The 15,651-nt window shown below is 38.6% G+C and overlaps 1 long non-coding RNA gene across 1 annotated transcript; it reads right to left on the bottom strand.

Annotated features, from left to right (window-relative positions):
* Positions 1–3,227: 3,227 nt before the first annotated feature.
* Positions 3,228–13,649, bottom strand: LOC121084487. Its single transcript, XR_005826749.1, has 3 exons — positions 13,639–13,649; positions 13,291–13,295; positions 3,228–3,277 (listed from the first exon to the last, which is right to left on the bottom strand). It is a non-coding gene; the product is annotated as an uncharacterized LOC121084487 (long non-coding RNA).
* Positions 13,650–15,651: the final 2,002 nt, after the last annotated feature.

Here is a 15,651-nt window from a genome sequence, read left to right as displayed (position 1 = left end):
ACACAGTGTTTTAGAAGAAATTTGTACTGACTATTAAAAGATGTGCACCAATTGCATTTTCTTGTAGATTTGTTAACTGCTGAAGAAATATCAACAATGTTTAATTAAAACACTAATGCAATCTTTAAGAATCTTTTTAAAAAGGCAGCAGAGTCAAAGCTATTTATTATGTTGCTTTTGCAGCTAGCTCTTCTGCTTGGCAAACAAAACAAAACAAAAACCCCAAAAAATCAGGCTGTCTGCCTGTTGTAGAAGTCCAAGCTGAAAGTAAAGAACAAACACTGAGATTGTATGACTTTTTGGACTTAACCTGTAATTATGGTGCCTAACAGGCTGCACAGAATCTTTCTTCAGTTTCTAACATGGGAGACAGGGGAGAGAGGGTGGCCCCTTGTCTTGCCCAGTTTCATGCCAAATTAACTGTTCTTGTAGGGAGAAGTGCCACAGACTGGCATACTCTGCAGAATTTTACCTATCAGACTGCATACAATGGAGAAGCCTTTTGGGGGGCTGGTCTCTCCAGAGGGGTGTGATAGACAGACTATCACAGGAGAACAGTAAGTCATCATTTCTGTTTCCACCTGAAAAATACAGTTTGTTGTTTATTTTGAAGGGAGAGGTAGAAAACCACAGTATAGTGAATGGTCTGGGGCACCATTTTTGTGCGTCATGCTCTTTGAGTAGAATATCTTCCTCAGTGGCTAGGGACCTCACAATACTCTGCTGTTTCTCCTGCACTAGAAAACTTCTGATACTGGTATCATTCAAGAGGATTTTGCTACATATAGGAAAATGGAAGCATAAGGAACCCCATCAGAATTCTTATTCTGACATTTTTAACAAATCTTGGTTGGAAAACTTTTTTAGTAATGTTGTGGGTTTATTTTTTTTTTTCTTTTCTTTTTTAATAATTTTAACTATGTGGGAACTCTGCTTTGTTCTATTAGCTGCTATAGCTATCCTGGCACTAATAAGTGCCATGTTATCTGGAGATTCAACACTTTAAAGCTCTGTACCTGTACTATAAATCTCTGATCTAACTCTGCTTCTTGTTAGTTCCTTGATACAGATCCGATATGGCAGATTTTTGTTTTAAACTATTTATCACCATCAGATTATTTGGCTATCATAGCAATTATTCTGCTATAAAAACTATTAAGCCAGAATAAATATTTCATTGCAAACACACACAGCATGAGGCTTTAATGTAGTTCCATCAGGAAGTCATGGTCTCACAGAAGACTGTGGTATGCTTTACTTAAAACACAGGGTCAGTGAAGAAAGTAGCTGAAAATAGGAATTGCAAAAGTATTCTAAGAAATATTTTTTTAAAAAGCTGGGTTTTAGTGGGTGGCTTTTGGGAACAGATTACTGTTCTGAAAGATCTCAGCTTCTTTATCTAGGAGTCAGGCAGCTATTTAAAACAAACAAACAAACAAAAAAAACCCAAAAAACACCTTTTTCCTGTTTTTCACTTGAGTAATGATAGCTTTCAATTCATCTGACAAAGATGGTGCTATTGGAAAAGAGCAACAATAACGCTCACAGCAGAAGGCTTAGGTCAGGTCTTCAGCTTCTCATATCAAGCAGCTTACAGGGTGCAGAATGGTTGAGGTTGGCAGGGATGTCTGGAGGTCACCTGGTCAAAACCCCCTGCTGAAGCAGAGTAACCTAGAGCAGGCTGCCCAGGACTATGTCCAGGTGGCTTTTCAGTATCCAAGGAGGGAGACTCCACAACCTCTCTAGGCAGCCTTGTGCCAGTTCTCAATCACCCTCACAGTTTAAAATAAAAAATAAAATACATCTAAAAAAGATCTGTTTCCCAATGTTCAGAGAGAACCTCCTGTGTTTCAGTTTGTGTCCATTGCCCCTGGTCCTGCCATTGAACACTGCTGAAAAGAGCCTGGTTCCATCCTCTTTGCACCCTCCCTTCAGGTATTTGTACATACTGATGAGATTCCCCCTGATTCTTCTCTTCTCCAGGCTGAACAGTCCCAGCTCTCTCAGCCTTTCCCCATAGAAGAGTCTTTTAGTTATCTTTGTGGACCTTCACTGGACTTTCTCCAGTCTGTTCATGTCTGCCTTGCGCTGGGTAGCCCAGACCTGGACTCGAAACTCCAGACAGAACTATCTGAGAATGCTGTTAGCTTTTATCTTGTGCAAGGGCACATTGCTGGATCATGTTCAACTTGGTGTCCACCAGGACTCCCAGATCTTTTTCTGCAAAACTGCTTTGCTGCCTGTCGAGCTTTAGGATGTACTGGTACACGGGGTTGCTCCTTCCCAGGTGCAGGCCTTTGCCCTTACCCTTGCTGAGCTTCACGAGCTTCCTCTTAGCCTCTTTCTCCAGCTTGTCAAGGTCCCTCTGCATGGCAGCATGACCCACTGGCCCATCAGCCCCTCCTCACAGCTTTGTGTCGTCTGCAGGCTTGCTGAGGTTATACTCTACACCATCATCCATATTATCAACAAAGATGTTGAACAGGACTGAACTCGTTATTGACCCCTGGGTTATGCTGCTACTAACTGGCCTTCAGCTAGATTCTAAGCCACTGATCACGGCCTTTTGGGCCCTGCAGTTCAGCCAGTTTTCAATCTGTCTCACTGTCTGCTCATCCAGACCATACTTCATCAGGTTTTCTAGGCAGGTAGAAAATGCTTAGTTCTTTCATCTACTAAGCCAGTCATTTCATTATAGAAATTTATGAAGTTGGTCATGCAGTGTCTCCTGTACTTGGATTTTTGAAGGCTGGTTTTACTACTAACGACTCAAGTGAAGAAGGTATTTGGCATCTCAGCTTTTTTCTTTGCCCTGGGTCAACAGGATTCCTGACCCATTCAGCATCTGACGCACACTTTCCCATGTCTTCCTTTTGCTACTTATATACGTGTAGAAGCCCTTCTTGTTGCCTTCAACATCCCTTGCCAGATCCATCTCCAGCTGGGGCTTTCCTAACTGTGTCTCTTCATGCTCCAGCAATGTCTCTACAGTCCACACCTGTCCCTGCTTCTACCTCCTGTATACTTCCATTTTATGTCTGAGTTTTGCCAGGAGCTCCTTGCTTATCCATGCAGACCTCCTGCCTTTTTTTACTTTTTTTTTCATTGAAAGGGACTGCTTCTGAAAATGTAGGAGCTGATCCTTGAATTTCACCCAGTTTCCTTGGACCACTCTTACCTCCAGGGTTTTATCCCACAGGATGCTTTCAAGTACATCCATGAGGAGGCCAGAGTCTGCACTCCTCAAGTCCAGGATTGTGATCTTGCCTTTTGCCCTCTGCCTTTTTATCAGGATCCTGTGCACTATCTCATAATCATTGCAGCCAAGGCTGCTTCCAACCTTCAAATCCCCAACTAGACCTTTTTTGTTTATAAACTGAGATAATTCAGAACAGAGATCTGCTCAAAAAAAGTCAGCATTTCCTCTTGCTGGCAAACCAGAATATGCTGGGTTTGTCTCTCTGTCCTCTGAACCATGTATACTGTTAGTGTATATAACTATGTGTACATTTTAAACTTTGGCACACATTCCACTTCTATGATATCAAGTCCTACATAAAAATTGGTTTTTTACTTGCCAGACTCAGAGGCTTACTTCTCACTATGAACTTGAGGATTTTGCTGTATGAATTATATAAGGTGATGTGTGATGCACAAAAGAAAAAGTGAAGGGAGATCAGAAGGAGCACAGAATTATAATGGCTGCTCTACCTGCAGAAGTAACAAAATACCAAGTCCAAGGATATGGAAAATCTGGTCTATTTCTGGTTTATACTTTTCCCCTCAGCGATAAATGTTGTTGGTATCATAGAGATGCCCAAAACACCATCCTCTGGGTTTTGGGGTTTTTGTGCTGCTGTGTGTTGTTGTTGGGTTTTTGTTTTTTCGTGTTGTTTTTTTTTTTTCTTTCTTTTTTTTTCCTAAAAAGAGTATTAATCAGAAATCTATATGGGTACAAAATTAAATGTACATGACGGCGTGCCTGTGGTGACCTAACTCTGCTCCACATAGTGTTTGATATCTGGTGATTTTATCTTGTCACCCTGTTTCCTGAGAGTCTTCTGAAGTGTTGCACCCTCAGTGTGTGTCTTGCACACGGGATCAAGTTATTGAGTGTTCATGTGTACCTGTGAAGCATTTTATCTTGTCTTTGATATGGGCAAGAAGTAAGTAAAGTTTAGAATTCCCACAGTTCTCCCAATTTCCAGTGCGATAAGACTGTATGTTCAGCAACAAGGCTTACATCTACTTCCTCTGCTTCATCCTCAAGTAGAATGGAAACCAGCCCCAGTTGTTTATTACCCTACTTCCAGAATACATAATAAATCTAAAATGTTTACCAGTCAAACAAAAATCAAGAGCCAGGAAGTCATAAAATAAAAAATCAGAGCTCAGTTTCCACTATTTTGTAGCTGAAAAAAAAAGAAAGAAACAAGAAACCCCAACTTTCTTCTTAATATAACACTTCTGATGCCCGGACATCAGCTTGCAAGCTATGAAGACCCATCTGCCTGAATGGTTGGAATGATCTTTTATAAAGCCATGAAGGGAAAAGAAGGTTTTCTTGATGAAAAGTGCCAAGAGAGCTATCTAAGCACATCGCTTGAGTGAACTACCTGAAAGAACCTGCTAAATGTATGAACTCTCTTTAAGTCCAGTCTTGATTTCAAAACATCAAGGCAAAACAACATCATACTCAGGCAGACTTTTGAGTGTCTGTCTCCATTTGCTGAGCTTGCAAGATTCATTTACTGAATCTCATTATAATGTTATCTAAATAGTAAATTCATCTACTGGATATATTATTGTGCAGGTAAAAAAATGAAAGGTTATGATAAAATGATTTTTTTCCTTTTTCGATTTAACTCTTAACTTCTTCATGTGTGGAGTTTGTGTTTATGAGTTTACTGTGTTGAGCAAACTTGCTGTGGGTGTGCTACTCCTTTCCACTTCTATTCATTGCTTATGCTGCACTGTAACTGTATATTTCTATCTGGTATAGAAGTTCACTCCCATGAGCAGTGACTATGTTCAGTTACTTAAACACCTTATAAACAAAACATATCTGCTGTTTCTCTGATGTGCAATATTAAAGCTAGAGGTGGATGTCAATATATGGGACAATGGAATGAATCCACAGGAATTCATGGGACCAATATATTGCTGTTATTCAGCTTCTGGAAGTGGCTAACTGGCAAAGTGTTAGAGTTCCTTGTGCTAAAAAACAGAAAAGAAAAAAAAAAGAAAAGAGTTTTTCAAAATACTCGAGACATTTTATTTCATACTGACTTTCCAGCTCAGCTGCAATGATTGTGTTTGTTATTATAAGCAATTATATCAGTTATTAGTATGTAACATATTTGTAAATTGATCTATCAGAGGTATAATTTTTGCTGATAAATCACCGATGGGTATTTTTTGGGATGACAAACAAAGGCTTTTATGTTTGAAAGAAAAAACTTTAAATATCCAAATCTTAACTGATTAAATCTAAGCTTATTACATCTGTTTATACTTGATTTCTCTCATCCTGCTTAATAACTCAATGTGCTTTCAGTGCACAGCATGACAGATGCTCTTAGAAGGTGGTTCTCTATGTGATCAGTAAAGAGGAATTATAAGCATACAAGTCCCTATAAATGAAAGCTGGTTCAAGTTTCACGCTAAATGATTTAAGTAATACAACACTTCCTGAAGAACCTAATAGGATAAATTAGACTCTAAAGGGACCATACAGAGAAATTCTATGAAAAGCCAGTTCTTGCAAAGCAGAGAGATATATTGATCTTGGAGGTTTTTACAGGTATATGCTACCATTAAAATGGCTGGACATGACTCTAGCCATCTCCAAGAGGCCAACAGTTCAATATAGTGTCTTTTCCAAGTCACAGAAGAGCTATTTCTCATTTGAAGATCATTAAATGCCTCAATTGTCTTCTAGATTAGTTATTCCTCAGTATAGTCTTAAACTTAATTGTGTTCTAATTTTACACATAATTAGTTTGCAGTAATGTGAAACTGTTGATTTTATTTTCTTCAAGGATCAAGAACTGAAACATCTGCTGAACAGAAGTTTCTTCTTTTAAATGCTATAACTGATGGAGAGAAAACTGTTACCAATCTTGGAAATATTAAAAACAAACTTTCAAGTACTTGTCCCCTGGAAGGTTTTTAAAAGTCTGATTTTGCACATCTGTCAGCCTTATAGCTTCTTCTTTGTCTCTGCTTCTTGTTCCTACTCTACCCTCCTGCTGCAGTGGGAGCCTCTTCTTTCTCTCTCTCTCTTCCTCTTTCTCCTTCTCTATTCGCTCCTTTCCAGAAACTTCTCCCAGATGTGCTCACTTAATGCCTCATCTAGAAAGTGCTGTCCCTTCAGCCAGACAGCTCTTCTCTCTGTTGGTTAGCCATAATTTTTTAACAAAACACAACACAAAATAGACATACCATAAGTGGTAAACAGACAAACAAGAGTGCATCAGCATTAATATCTAATAAGGATGCCTTTAAGAAGAATGAGAAACACTAACAAGAAAAAACTTGCCCACTAGAAAGAAGGCCATTCAGGTGTGAAGGAAATGGGAATTACACAGTTAGTGTTTGTTACAGAATCTCTACATGGATGAGTATACCACTTCTGCATCAAATGTGTATTGGTTTGACAATCCAGGCTGAAACAAATTATGTTGTCTGAGTCACTGTTAATTATGTGGACTAAATAACCTACCTGCAATGCCCCACGTAATATGGCTGTTGCTCACTTTAGCGATGGACCATACTTTTTCTTAAGTCATTTTTAGTGTAGAAATTACTGAGGTGTTTTATATGCATATATATATATATATATATAAAACCCCATATATTATATATGTTAACAGATCAGAAGCCTTAGCCATCAGTTTATTCTTTATATGGGTCAGCATTTTTACACTTGATTTTATTCCTACAAGATAAAAATTACATGGACTATATAATTGTATAGGTCTTCAAACATCTCATCACAGTTAATAGGATGTGACATATTACCTTGACAAGCAGGTTGTTTGTCTTATAGTCTCGTGCAAGCTCACTCATCACTTTCTAGTTAGTATTTCAACTGTTAGGCGTGGCATAATTGAGGCTTCTCCATGTGTGCTTTTGCCCAAATGTGCAGATTCTCCCCTCAAAATACCTACTGGGTATCTATTTTTTTTCCTTAACTCTATCTCAGTTCACGACGTATATGAACATGTGTTTCTTTGGAGCTTACATGAGGTCCATGTCCTTGTAGAACGGCAATTCCTCTTTGGTGTTCTTAGCTGAAATTTTTGTTTTGTTGATTTCTTTCCCTTAAGCTGCTTGAGTAACAACTTCTGAGAATCCTCTTCTGAATATGCTGGGGTTTGTAATTTCCTAAAATTCATCATTCTTATGTCAGTTTATTCTCTGCAAATGACCTGACCAACTCTCTTTTTCAGAAATTCACAGGTGATTAAGGTCCAAGTTTATGCCTTCTTTCATTGCCATTTCTGTTTGCCCTTTACTCCTTACCTGTGTGTTCCCTAGTATTTCTTTCTCTGAGGATGCATACATCTCCTGCTACTTCTTATCAGTTGCTCTTGAAAATAATTTTGCCCAAATGCATGAGTTTCAAGAACTGTTCAGGTTTTTTTTTTGGAATTCATATTACATCCTTGGGTTGAATTTACAAAGCTTCAGAGAATATTGCTCCCCTGTTGCACACTCTGTATGTCAGCTATTTAAGCTAGAACCTGCAACAGCTGGCATAAAAGACTGTTTATATTTGATCAAAAAAAAAAGAAGTCTCTGAGTTCTACCTTTAACCCACACCCCTGGGCTCAATGTGAGATTATCAAAGTCTGGGCATGCTGTTTCTTCAGGATTTGATCCCATGTACTTATGGGAGTAATCAAAGCAAAAGTCTGGAACACATTTCTCCTGAAACAGTTACCATAAGAAATCTCTCCTTCCCTAAACTATGCAGTCATCAAACTTCAGAATGCAGTAAGGACAGCTGAAACCTTGTCTGCTCTTAAATCTTTTGTGCCAGCTATTACTACCATAGCTGTGCTCCACACTGACAAAGGAAGAAAACAAGTCTAACAAGAATACATTATATTGCTTTCTGCTTGCCCTCACTACTACCACAGAAACAGGAGTTGTCACAGTGCTTTTCTCATTGTGCCATGGCAAAAAGTTCCCTTGCACAAGTCCTATTCAATCAAATCTTGTCCAAAGATTTAAAAGATTTGATCTAGATAACAGCTAGAATTGCCTCAGATCTGTTGTTAAGATGTAACCAGGAAGAAATGCATATTATGCTTCAAGATTTCACATTCTCACCAACCTTTATTTTGTCCCTCGGAACTTTTTCTAGATAATCTGAAAGAGTCCTGTCATGGAAAGTCATCCCCTAAGCAGTGTTCAGGCTCATTCTTCAACTCTGATACCAGCTGTATCTCTCCTGCCTTCAATTCAGAAACAGATATAAACTCAAGCAGCAGTTGATTTGGCTTTGGGACCCACAAGATCTGTGTAGATGTAATATTCTCAATACCAAGAATGATGAATGTGTCCATGAGGCTTCTTCAACCTTGGTTGCTAGTACTGATACTCAAATTTTCAGTTAATATTGAAGAAAGATATTTTCATACAATTTGCCAATTTTTTACATTTCACTGACCTGAACAGCTGTATCTCTACTGCTGGACTGAAAGTATATTTGCACTGCATTATAATCTGAGGATGGACTTTTTTGATGATCTAAGAAAAAGAGAGTTCTTTAAGTCTATGCTTAGATCTCAGCATAATGTAAGTCCATCTTAAAAGCTATTTTATTACACTATGTCTTCCTTGGGTTTTTTTTATTTGGTTGGGTGGGTTTTTTTGGTTGTATTTTTTTTTGCTTTGTTTGTTTGTTTGTTTGTTTGTTTGTTTGTTTGTTTTTTAATAACTTCCTCTCCCTATTTATTACGCAGGAAGCCTTTGCATGAGAAATGGTTTATAAAAGTGTAGCCCATGGTTGCAATTCCACTACCTGGATCAGCACCACAGGCTCTCTGTGGAAATGCAAATCACTAACTGGGGTCTGATTTTTTGTTTTCAGCCAAAAGTTGTTTTTACACTCCGGGGGTTGTACTGTGATGCTACTTGTACTTGTTAGTTTCTCTTCATGTTTTTAGGGTAGAGATTCTATCTGGGTTTGGATGTCTAGCTTATTCTGTCAAACTGAACTTTGCTGTACTGACTTGACCTTTTTTAGATTTCTGCTGTTATTCTCAGGTTCATGCAATCGCAAAAAAAGAACAGAGATGGTTGTCCGAATCACAGAATGCTGAAAAGGTCAAAGTAGTAATGCAGCCTTCACTGTTTCTCCAGGTATAAGGTGTTGAAACTGTGTCCACATAATTCTTATGACTAGACTTTAAATAAGCCTGGTAAAGGTCTATGGGAACTCTTGTTTTTGAAGGTGAGAGTGATGAAAATACTAAATGGTAAGAATGCTGTTATTCCGAAGAAAGCCTTAATATTTTGATCGAAGTGTTTAACTCCTGCCATGCCAAATTAAAGTTATAAGCAACGTTTCACTGTAGACATTTTTGTCTTTTATATAGGTTTTTCACAACAGAACCATACATTACATCTTTCCCAGGTAATCCTTATGTCTTGCAGTCTGTATTGTATAAAACCTGTCAAAAGAATGTTATTCTTTTTCAGTATACCATACTACCATAAAATTAGTGTGCATGGGTTTGTTTTTTTGGGTATTTTTTTCCATATCAGACTAGCATACAGCAAGTAGAGTCTTTATTTTACATATTTGACACTCCATGATCTTGTATACAATGGCATATAACCCTCATTTGCCACATGAATTGTATCAGATGAATGACATGACAATTTTTGTGTTTCATTGGGAGAGGAATGGTTGATTTAAGTTTTTGCAAACTGGAATTGTGTTATGTTACACTCAAAATCCTGACAAAGGCAAAGAAACTCCAAACCTTATAAACGGAGCCAATAATTTATTCTCAGTCCAAATAGAAGTTTTAGCAGACCTATCGTAATACAGCAGTTGGTACATAAGTTGCTAGACAAGGTAATGTGTAAAACAATATTTTGAGAGTGAGTACAGATGTCTTCAGCATTAAAAATAGGAGTTAATTGCTACCAAAAAAGGAATACTCAGAAAACTGTAATTACATGAAGATTACAAGCAGGGGATATACTTTTTCTTTTTTCTCCTTTGAAAAATCAGTAACGGAAGACTTGTTTTCAACAGACAAGCAGAAATTTTGTTTCCGTGAATACATGTATTTATTATTATTATTATTATTATTATTATTATTATTATTATTATTAACCACAAAACCATGACAGAGCCCTTGAGTGTCAATTATTTTTATGGAATGATGACTTGAATATATTCTAGTCATTCTCTTTGGGCTTACTAATGCTGGTCCATTTCCCCCAGTGTTCTGCCAGTGCATGGTATGGCTTACCGCAGAAACACTTGAGCTCAGCTGCCATCTTAATCTTAGTATTTACAAATATATAAAAGACCAATGATATCATTGGTATTATAGAGAGTTGGTGGAATGAGTCCCATGATTGGAGTGCTGGGATGGAGGGCTACAGGCTGTTCAGGAGGGATATGCAGGGCAGGTAAGGTGAAGGTGTTGCACTCTATGGAAGGGAAAGGTTTGATTGCACAGCCCTTATAATTAGTGATGATGTGGTTGAAAGCCTCTGGGTAAGGATTAGGGGGATGAAAACCAAAGGAGATGTGGTAGTATGTGTCTACTACCAATCACCCAGCGAGGATGTAAGCACTGGTAATTTACTCTATAAGCAGTTAGGAGAAATTTCAGAATTCATAGCTGTGGTGAAAATTTATTAAATTGATTACTGCTTATGAAAAAAACTTTGTCTTTAATTAGGGATTGCTTAATTTGGATGGTGAGCTCAGGGAGCTCAAGGACAACTTTCATGAGCAGTGGTGTTTGTCCTGAGACCAAGTTCATGTCTTCATGAACAGGACCAGCCAGACAATCAATGTTGTGTGCAGCTTTGTCATGACGTTAACTCCACTGCGCTCAGCCATCTGGCCAACATTCCTGGTGTGTGTGAACCTTATGAATCATGAGATAATGCATGCCTGCACTTAGCCTAAACCTAAAAGTTTGCATACACTAGGTGTGTAAACTATTTTTAGTTTTCTCTGAGTATAAAGGTGGGCAAGCTCTGGGACTGAGCCAGAAGCCTCACCTATGGGTGGATGCACCGTGTAGGAATTTTCCCAGTTACCAAGAGACTGGGATGCTGGCTGCAATGGGGCTTCCCAGTTGAAGATGTTAATGTGTTAATTGGTGATGAATCCTGTTCTTAGTCTCTGTAATGCTTTGCAGTAATGATCCGATGCTTCACTCCTATTGGTCTTTTAATCATATTGTGCATAATAAGTAGTACAGTTTCCTTTTATTATATTACATCTTACTTTTCCTTTATAGTGTAATATAATAAACTGCATTAATTCTTATATTTGATTCAAAATTATTTTTTGCTTGGTCTCCAGTCAATCAGCAAAGCAATAGCCCTTGTCCTTATGGGAGATTTCAACTTCCCAGACATCAACAGGAAATATACTGCTGTGACAAGCAGGTCTTGGAAATTCTTGATGTTTGTAGGAGATAACTTCTTGTCACAGGTACCCAGTAGGCCAACAAAGAAAGATGCCCTCCTAGATGCCTTCCTATTTGTCATTAGAGAAGGATTCATGGGGGATATGGTGGTAGGTCTTGGCCACAATGATCATGAAATGGTTGAGTTTACAATTTTCCGTGTAAAGAGAAAAAAGGACAGCAGAGTTGCTGCCCTGGTTGTCAGGAGAGTAAATTTTAAGCTAGTCAGGGAGCTATTTAGCAGAGTATCCCAGGAATCCACTTTTGAGGGCTTAAGAGTCCACAAGTCTGGTCAGTCTTTAAGAAGCAAAATTATTTCCACCTACAACTTTTTTTTTTTCTAGATGTATGAGCCATACTACAGCTCAGATTTGAATCTATTAGAGGCTTCTCTTGCTTCTTGGCTTTTAATATATATATTAAATTTTGTGTAATTCTTGTTCTAAATTCTGTATGTGTCACAGAAATTCAAAGTAGTTCTTTGCCCTTTACCTCTAAGTCTGTTTCACGTCTCCTTTAATCCTCAAGAAGAAGAAAAAAAACCCCACCTTTATTATCTGATTTTCCCCCTAAATAATAGAATGATGTTGTAAAAGAACTAAGTGTAAAATTACAAAGACACTGAGGCAATGGAAAGAAGCAAATAAACAGCTATCATTAAATTGCTAGACAGGTTAGCATTTTGCTTGTGACAGTTTTTCATGGTGAAATGAAAAAAAGCTTAACTTTAAGTAGCAACAGTTATTTTCAAATTATGCCACTGAGACTGTCAGAACAATATACATTGGAGTTTGTGAGACAAAGTTGGCAAAGAAAATATTTAATGAGATTGAAGGGGAATATTTTTTTTCCTTCAGGCTAATTCAAGATAATAATTTTTTTTAACTTGGAATTATCTCCAATTTGGTTTGACCTGACCAAACTTTTTCAGATGGCTACAGAACTAGATACGGAATTATTATCATGTAAAGTCTTGCTCTACTTGAAAAACAGGCTTTTCTTTAAGCTCCTCTTAGAAATCCTTAACTGGAAATATATCTTCTTTCTTCTTTTGTAAGATTTCCTGATTCTTTCGGTTAAGTTATGTGCAGCTTTATTGGTATATAATTTGTCTTCTGTACATGAACTCTTCTAGGCATAGAACACATTTCTACTTGTAAAACACTGTACAAATTTATGATGCTCTATAAATGATTAATAGCAATAATACAGCTGAGTAAATAGAGGTGACTTTTTTGAGGTTGGAAAATACTGCTGCTTTATTAGAGATCAAAATTAAAAATAAACATTCTGGTGTAACTGCACTGACTTTGGAGACAGTTTGCATGAAGGTCACCAATGTTTGTCTGTCTTGCCATTTTGAAGAACACTTCATTCTCATTCTTTTTATGCTTGTTTCAACATGGTCATCTGTTCTTTTATCCTCTTTCCAAGCCTTGTATAAATAGGACATTCGTTCCTGGCAGACAGTTTTAAGATTCGGCTTTAAAGTAAAGTAAGGAGAAATATGAGTAAAAGAGAACAGAAAAACTATTGGAAACAAGGTTTGAGTGAGGTCTCTGTATTACAGTAATCATTAGTAAGTCATAAACCTTTTTTCATTTACAGGAACCCTCCCTTTCTCAGTAAGCATCCAGCACCCTGACTTTCTAGTTTATGCCTCTTTAAGCGTCTGTGGTGATATATCTATGAGTGATCTAGCACTAGAAGACAGCTGGCTACAAAAGCCAGCTGATAGAATCATAGAATCATTTAGGATGGAAAAGACCTTTAAGATAATTGAGTCCAGCTATTAACATAACACTGCCAAGCCCATAATTCAATCATGTCCTTAAGTGCCATGTCAACATGTCTTTTAAATGTCTCCAGGGATGGTGATTCCACCACCTCCCTGAGCAGCCTGTTCCAATGCTTGACAACCCTTTCCATGAAGAAATTTTTCCTAATGTCCAGTCTAAACCTCCCCTGGGGCAACTTGTGGCTGTATCTCTTTGTCCTATCACTTGTTACTTGGGACAAGAGACCTACCCCCACCTGCTTACAGCCTCCTTTCAGGGAGCTGTAGAGAACAGTAAGGTCTCCCCTGAGCCTCTTCTTCCCCAGACTAAATAACCCCAGTTCCCACAACCACCCCTCGTAAAAATTGAATCCCTAGGCCCTCCAGCAGCTTCATTGCCCTTCTCTGGACACGCTCCAGCACGTCTACACCCCTATTGCAGTGAGGGGCCCCAACCTGAACACAGTATTCAAGGTGCAGCCTCAGCAGTGCCCAGTACAGGGGGACAATCACTGCCCTGGTCCTGCTGGCCACACAGTTGCTGATACCAGCCAGGGTGCTGTTGGCCTTCTTGGCCACCTGGGCACACTGCTGGCTCATGTTCAGCCGGCTGTCAGCCAGCACCCCCAGGGCCTTTGCCTCCAAGCAGCTTTCCAGCCACTCTGCCCCAAGCCTGTAGTGTTGTGTGGGGTTGTTGTGGCCCAAGGGCAGGACCCAACACTTGTCCTTGTTGAACCTCGTACTATTGGCCTCAGCCCATTGGTCCAGCCTGTCCAGATCCCTCTGCAGAGCCTTCCTCCCCTCAGGCAGATCAACACTCTCCTCCAACTTGGTGTCATCTGCAGACTTACTGAGGTTGCACTCAATCCCCTTGTCCAGATAATTGATAAAGGCATCAAAAAGAACTGTTCCCAGTACTGAGCTCTGGGAAGCACCACATATGACCATCCACCAACTGGATTTAACTCCATTCACAACTCTTTGGGCCTGGCCACCGGCCAGTTCATGTAAGAGACAAGGTAAAAAATAACAATTGCTATAAAGTGTATTGTGAAGGAAGTTAACATGAAGGAACATAAACAGATTTTGGATTTATTTCTTTATACAAGCATGTCATTAAAAGATTTTTTGTGTGCTATTCCAAGGCCTGTGCAGATAGAGAAAAGATTGGTGGGTCTCATAGTGTACTGGGAATGTCAAATCACTACAGATCAATGATCAAGCTAAATGACTACCTAGGCAGAAATGCGTGGGCAGATGTATGATATTTCTCATTTGCTTGTCATTAAGCAATCTGATACTATACGTGGTTGTTTCAGTAATAACTGCTCAGCATTTTATTCATATAAGCCTCACTTTAAAGAAGAAAACTGTTCCAGCATTCATTCAGGTCCGAAACTCTTGAAAATGTAGTGTGCTTTTTTGTTCCCCAGATAAATTTAATCATAAAAAAATAACAAAAATGCAAAATGCTTGAAACCAAGCTATTAGCTGCATCTACTGTATCAATTCAATTATTCTCTCAGCTGCCTTGTGCTGCTACAGGGACCTGCAGATCTCCTTTGGTAATACTCTTGTTCTGATTTGCGAAAAGTACACCTGTGGATATGGTCTATCCCTGAACCAGCTGGATACTTTGCCTACCTAAAACAGACTTGGCAAACTTAATAGGTCTGTCCTTATTCCCCTTGCCTTAAAAATTATCCATTTAAGTAGGATTATATTGTATGAATACATTTGGGAGAAGAACACTAAAATCAAAGATTTGTGAGGTTTCTGCCAAACCTTTCTTATTCAGTATTTTTGAAATGTTGCTACACCTGCTCTGTGACCTAAGGATTTACAATGATGATTTTATACAACAGTAAGATAGCCTCCACAATGTCACTATTTATTGTCTGGGCTGAGAGACCAGCTGTGGTAGCAAGGCTGCATACCCGTGTCTCGAATCTGGTTTCTTATGAGGGTCTTTACAGAAGAATTAGACAATCAGCTGCACTATAAAGCCAGTTCCTTACAGTAGAGAAACCTGTTTTCATAAAATTGGTGGAGAAACAGTTGACCTGCTCAGTGTGTGGGATATATAAGCAAGTGCATGCTTTTTCTCTCATCTGTAAATGTTCTCAAATTGAGCAGCTCTTTGAACTGATGAGACAATAGAAGCAATTTAATCTTTTGGTAAGATCAGTTACTAGT

This window comes from Falco naumanni, chromosome 3 (genome assembly GCF_017639655.2).
Source record: "Falco naumanni isolate bFalNau1 chromosome 3, bFalNau1.pat, whole genome shotgun sequence".
Taxonomy (NCBI): domain Eukaryota; kingdom Metazoa; phylum Chordata; class Aves; order Falconiformes; family Falconidae; genus Falco; species Falco naumanni.
The sequence above is the reverse complement of the archived record's forward strand: the minus strand, read 5'-3'. Positions and strand labels throughout refer to the sequence as shown.